Raw genomic sequence first — 7,353 nt, forward strand, 5'->3', positions numbered from 1 at the left:
TGAACTTTGATACTGTGTGGAAAAGGGGAAAAATATTAAGAAAGAGATTTGGCAGAGAAAAAGTGACAACGGTATTGAATTCTTGGACAAAACGCACCAGTGTGCTTTGACATACTGAAACCTCCTACTCCCTTCCTTTCCTCGTTTTTGTCTCCTGAAACTCATTTGTAAAATTATTTCCAGTGTCCTTACTCAACCTTTTAATTACCTACTACTACTAATCCCATCCCCATATTACCTCACTTTGTTGTCACATGTTTCGCTGTCTTGACGTGTCTACTTTCTGTGGTGATGTATTCATTTGATTCTCCTGGATTAACTCTCATCATTTCTATGGCTGAAAATATCCATTCTTTAAGCTGTTTTGACTTGAAGTTGGGAAATCTAGAGCAACCCCAGCATCTCCCATTGTTTCTTTTGGGTGGTTTAAAAAAGATGTCATTTCAGCTCTTCTCAGGGTTAAGCTGAATTTTGTTGATAAGGGACCTTTCACTTAAATCACCTCATATAGTTTATTCTCTATGTAGCAATAATTGTGAGGAGAAGGAAGAAAAATATGCTCTCTTTCTCCTCCCCATGATGAGAGCATCTCAAACAATATAGAACCAAAGAGAGCATTTTGGAAACTGGCTGTGCTGTTTTTCTTGATTATAATGAAGTAGGGATATTGGCATTAAGGGTGGGAGACCAGGACTGCTAGGAGGTCTGACCGTCTGCATGTCAAGCCTGCCCCAGAAAGAATCTCTCACCACTCAGCGCATGTAAGATTCAAGCGAACAAAGTCTGTTTAGAAATGTCCAACTCTAGAACTTAACTAGAATTGGAATACAAATTTGAAATATATTACAGAGGTGTTTTTTTAATATGCATTAATTGTCTAGATACAACAACTGTGTAAGTTTAGGAAACTTTGTATTCTTTCCAATCATCAATATGAGTTTTCAAGCACTTCAAAAAATCACACATAACAATGTTAGTCCTAGTGGCAAACACAGCACATTTGCCTCAGTCTGTATTTATAGCTATTATATTCACTGTGATACTGAGTGAGTGAGGTTGCTCAGTCGTGTCCGACTCTTTGCAACCCCATGGACTGTAGCCTACCAGGCTCCTCCCTCCATGGGATTCTCCAGGCAAGAGTACTGGAGTGGGTTGCCATTTCCTTCTCCAGGGGATCTTCCCGACCCAGGGATTGAACCTGGGTCTCCCGCATTCCAGGCAGATGCTTTAACCTCTGAGCCACCAGGGAGTAAAACATCCACTACCATGTCTTCTAGTGTGAGAGAACTTGGATTTTTCCATATTGAAATATGCATTGTCCATATAAATCACTTTCCCTTTATTATATTAGGATGTTTTATGTTTGAATTTTGTGCATAGATTAGAATGTAGTGCATTTTATTTCAGGTTTGTAAAAAGGGAGTTAAATGTTTATCCATACAAACATTACAGATTTGACACTGGATTTGACCAAATTGAGAAGCATTGTTTTAGGAATTGCCATCACTTTTTCTGTTTCCCTTTTGTGCACTGGCTTCTTATCTCCAGGCTGAGGAACAGGATTTTCTGACATAGTCTTTTTTTGAACGAAAAGGTATAACTCTCATTACAAAAGGAAATAGCCGCCTAGTCAATTTGCAATGGAATATAGGGTTATTCTGCCCATCATCTCCTTTCTGCAAAATGGCTCACCTGGATGTTGTAAAAGGAGAGCCATCTGCCCTCTGGCTGGCCAGAGGCAAGCTAAGTTAGTTGTGAAACACTATGAGAAATATTTCTTTCATTTGCTTAGGAAGTTCACATTTGTGTGCACTGTATATTTCAGTAGCAGTTGTATCATTAAAAACTGTAGATTCATTTGTGAGTTATTTTTTTTTTCATTGTAAGATTATACATCTCAAGAAAATACAACGGCAATGTTTCTTGGCCACATTACATGGTTTTCTTTCAGCATGCAAAGTACTCTGTTGAGTACTAGTAGTGAATTTACGTAATCTGATTTTTCCCTTTATTTTATACTTTGTTGTATGCATGCTAAGTCGCTTCCGTTGTGTTCAACTGTTTGCAGCCCTATGGACTGTAGCCCACCAGGTTCCTCTGCCTATGGGATTCTCCAGGCAAGAATACTGGAGTGGGTTGCCATGCCCTCCCCCAGGGGGTCTTCCCAAACCAGGGATCGAACCTGCATCTTTTATGTCTCCTGTACTGGCAGATGGGTTCTTTACCACTATTGCCACCTTGGAAGCTCTTCTAACTTTTAGTCATTATTAAAATGTCACTAATGTTGCTTTCTTAAAAATTCACGTGAGACATATGTATCGTTTTCTACAGGTAAATGAATAGTCCCAGTAAGGTAAACTCTAGGTGAAGTTACAAAAGTAGCTTAGCAGAAATTATGAAGCGTGCACAGTCTCAAAAGTACTGTTCCTCAATAGTATATGGTTTACTGGAAAAGATGACCTCAAACAGGAATCATCGTTGATTGTGCATAGTTCAGAGATACTGACTGGTGCTGGGTCTCCAGCTTCTGTGTTTCTCAGTTCTACACATACTGAATTTCATCAGTCTGTCACTATTGACCCACACCTTCCTGGGTTACAACTGACTTTTGTAGGTGCCACTCCCTTGGAAATGTTAGAAACCTTTGCGGTGGGAGTAGCGCTTTTGAAGACTAGGCTTCTAGGCTGTGGGATGTCAGTATGAATTCGAAAAAAGTTGACCCTTGGCAAATGTAGCCTCAAAGTGCAGTGTCTGGTGAGTGAACAAGTCCATTCCCATCTCCTTTCCTTCCTCTAGAGAGGCAAGGCCTTTCACAGCTTTGTGGGCAGTTTGTGAGCTCAATTTCAGCCAGGGATTTGCCCCTTCAGCTGAGAGCCTTTGTGCAGAGTACAGAGTGTATACACAGTCATGGCAGTCCTCAGCATGATTTTGGCTGTGGAAGGAAAGAGAGAACTACAAAATTTCTAAGTACCAGTGAAATAGTTACAAGGGAATAGAAGAAGCTTTTATAAGAAAACAAGAAGGAAACAGTTGAAAGGGAGAAATGAAAGTTAGCAAAATCTGGCCATGGTCAGTCTAATCTCCTCTATCAATTTTCTTTTTTAATATTCAGGGCTGACCCACTTTACTACTTATGGACAGAAAATAAGCATCACCCCATAAATTAAATGATTATATTCATGCAGATGACACCACCCTTATGGCAGAAAGTGAAGAGGAACTAAAAAGCCTCTTGATGAAAGTGAAAGTGGAGAGTGAAAAACTTGGCTTAAAGCTCAACATTCAGAAAACGAAGATCATGGCATCTGGTCCCAGCACTTCATGGCAAATAGATGGGGAAACAGTGGAAATAGTGTCAGACTTTATTTTTCTGGGCTCAGAAATGACTGCAGATTATGACTGCAGCCATGAAATTAAAAGACACTTACTCCTTGGAAGGAAAGTTATGACCAACCTAGATAGCATATTCAAAAGCAGAGACATTTCTTTGCCAACAAAGGTCCGTCTAGTCAAGGCTATGGTTTTTCCTGTGGTCATGTATGGATGTGAGAGTTGGACTGTGAAGAAGGCTGAGCACCGAAGAATTGATGCTTTTGAACTGTGGTGTTGGAGAAGACTCTTGAGAGTCCCTTGGACTGCAAGGAGATCCAACCAGTCCATTCTGAAGGAGATCAGCCCTGGGATTTCTTTGGAGGGAATGATGCTAAAGCTGAAACTCCAGTACTTTGGCCACCTCATGTGAAGAGTTGACTCATTGGAAAAGACTCTGATGCTGGGAGGGACTGGGGGCAGGAGAAGAAGGGGACGACAGAGGATGAGATGGCTGGATGGCATCACTGACTCGATGGACGTGAGTCTCAGTGAACTCGGGGAGATGGTGATGGACAGGGAGGCCTGGCATGCTGGGATTCATGGGGTCGCAAAGAGTCGGACACGACTGATCTGATCTGATTCTATATAAACTTTGACTTCATATTATTTTCACTGGGGTTTCTCTTCTAATTCTATATGAAATAATAAATCTCTTGGTTTATCAGACTAGAGGTCCCTCTTATATGGCTTTTGGTAGAGAATGATTTCACTATTGCTATATTCTTTCAAATTTCTTCAGAATAAACATTAAAAACTTATGAAAATTTCTTCAAATTTTACTTTCTCTTTATTCAAAGTCTTTGAAAGTAATAACTTAAATTCACTTTACCCTGAAGTCACAAATGAGAAAACAGAGATAATGGATTCTACTTTGTTAATGATATGCCTAAAATTAGGTACTGAGTTATTAAATTTTTAGTTTTTTATGAATGAGGGCAAAATTCTCATTTATAAATCTTGTCACCCTTAAATTATGCTGTCTTATTTGAGTCCTCAATGGATTCAGTGGAGTCTTATGACTGCCACTCCTATAAACTTATTTTTATCCGAATGACATAACCTCCAGAAATACATAATTTTGAAACCCTCTTCAGACTGGCTTCTGTTATTTTAGCTCATCCCTCTTACAAAATAAAGAATACCTGTATGTTTTATTTTCCAGTGTTTATAATACCCAGTCTCCTACAGAGCTTACGAGCTAACTATATTGTTTTTATGAAGCATTATTTCATGAAAATAATGTGTTTAGTGATTAAGAGCATTTAAAAAAGAAGTTTACAGTCTTATTTGTAATACCAGCAATCTATATCATACATAACTTGATCTGTTTTACTCTGTGTCTCAATATTTCCCCGCACAAAGGCTTTTTAAATTATACTAAATTATTTTAAAATATTTAAAAAAATAGTTTTTATTTTACTCTTCCTGGTTCCAGACTTTATTTGTGGGAGGGGGAAATGTCAGTGGATGACTCTGTGTGTGTGTGTGTGTGTGTGTGTGAGACTGTAGTTTACTTTGCTGTTGTTGAGTGGACTGTTGTCAGGGCCATTATTAGTCACTGTTATTTATGTGCTTAAGCTATATCCTTTTAAGAATTTGGAGTCATACTCTCATATTATTTTATTGTAAGGGGAAGATAGTGAAGATAAAGTATTTATCTCATTTATTTTTTTCTGTTTCCTCCTGCTCCTTGTAATTTTTAAGATGTTCTGTTACTCATTATTTTCATCATCTTTCTCATTTGCAACATTTTGATTACAACTGCAGTCTTGTGAGTGGTGAAACTCAGTCAGGTAGGATCACAGAGGAAGAGTGAAAGAATGAATAAAAGACTTTGGATCAGAAGGAAGAAAAGGATATAATCAAAGTCTCCAGATGACATTTTAAAGCCTCCGGGGCTGGAGGCACGTAGGGACTGGAAGATTAACTCAGTAGATTGATACATGTTTTCCATGTAAGTTAGAATTTGTACTGATCATACATCATGGAAAGCTCCCAAACATTGACCCTAGCAAGTAAATCCACAGATAGGTAACACTCAGATGCTGAGGTGCTCTTGGTGATGGTTCATGGTTGAAAGAGAGTGGCTGGAGCTCTCACCTCCATGTCCAAGATCAAAGCCAGGGAAAGAACCAAGGGTGAAGGGCAAAGCATTGCCAGCTGAGTCTCCCTAAGGAACATTCCTGAAAACGCCACCCAGTGACTTCTACTTACATCCTTTTGACCAGCATTGCCAGCTGAGTCTCCCTAAGGAACATTCCAGAAAACGCCACCCAGTGACTTCTACTTACATCCTTTTGACCAGCATTGCCAGCTGAGTCTCCCTAAGGAACATTCCTGAAAACGCCACCCAGTGACTTCTACTTACATCCTTTTGACCAGCATTGCCAGCTGAGTCTCCCTAAGGAACATTCCTGAAAATGCCACCCAGTGACTTCTACTTACATCCTTTTGACCAGCATTGCCAGCTGAGTCTCCCTAAGGAACATTCCTGAAAACGCCACCCAGTGACTTCTACTTACATCCTTTTGACCAGAAATGGTGTCACATGCCCCTCTTTTATTTCCAAATGAAAATATTGGATTTCAGCTGGGCACTTTGCTATCCCAAACAAAATTAAGGTGCTCTAGTAAGAAAGAAAAAGAGAATTGACATTGGGCAACTAGAAATCTTGGCAGCAATCTTTGAAAGAAAGGGAGACATTCTATATTTGGAAAGGAACAGAAGTCTTTTTGTGTCCTTGCTATAGAACGAGTACAGTGAGAAAAATTGCCTGTGTGCTGTGTTTCCCAGTGGAGTTTCATAGAGAAACAAGAATCATTCCCCTCTGCATGCTAAGCAGCTCTCAAATATGTCGTCCATGCTCACCTAGCAATGACCATGGTCCCTCAGCAGAGCAGTTCTACTTTTAGCAATAAGCTAACAACAACAAAAAATCTCAGAGAGGAGAGGCTCCAAGACTGGTTTCTACTTCTGAAAATCAGTGTATAAAGTGGAAGTGCCTCACAGGCTCTACAAAAATAGAGTGCTTTGGTGTCCCATTTCTTGAAGGCAAGTAAATATGAGCCCAACTGTCCAAACAGGGCAAAAAAAGCAGGTTTTTACCTACAAGAGAAGCCATGCGTTTTTAATCCTCTTTCAATACTGAAATGGAATTCGCTGGTGTAGTCCCTTGTTTGTATTCCCTGGTGGCTCAGATGGTAAAAGCGTTTGCCTATAATGCAGGATGGAGAAGGCAATGGCACCCCACTCCGGTACTTTTGCCTGGAGAATCCCATGGACGGAGGAGCCTGGTGGGCTATATTTCATGGGATTGCAGAGTCAGACATGACTGAAGCAATTGAGCATGCACATTTAGGAATATTATTTACTGCAAGAGCAGCAGATTAATAGAGAGCACCATGAAACTGCAATCAGTTGTAAGAATATTTTACTTATATCAGACCTTTTAAGATTTCATGTGGATTTACTTATTTTAAAAAGGGAATTAAGAATATTGTAGAATTTAAAAAGTTATAAATCTATTTCACACTTGGGCAAAATGTTCAGATTCTTTTCATTATGCAAATTTCATATATTGTTAAGGACACATTTTAAGGTTCTATTGCAAAAGCAAACAGTTAATAACAGCCAACCAGCTATTACAAAGTGGGATAAACTAAGATCATAGAATATTTAAATTATGTCAGCAACCATAGGAATTTTAGAATTTATTGGTAAGATAAGCATCGAAAGTGAAAGTATTAGTCACTCAGTTCAGTTCAGTCACTCAGTTGTGTCTGACTCTTGGTGACCCCATGGACTTCAGCACATCAGGCTACCCTGTCCATCACGAAGTCCCAGAGCCTACTCAAACTCATGTCTGTCAAGTTGGTGATGGCATCCAACCGTCTCATCCTCTGTTGTCCCCTTCTCTTCCTACCTCCAGTCTTTCCCAGCATCAGGGTCTTTTCCAATGAGAGTCAGTTCTTCACATCAGGT

The sequence above is a fragment of the Bos indicus genome, chromosome 4 (genome assembly GCF_029378745.1).
Source record: "Bos indicus isolate NIAB-ARS_2022 breed Sahiwal x Tharparkar chromosome 4, NIAB-ARS_B.indTharparkar_mat_pri_1.0, whole genome shotgun sequence".
NCBI lineage: Eukaryota > Metazoa > Chordata > Mammalia > Artiodactyla > Bovidae > Bos > Bos indicus.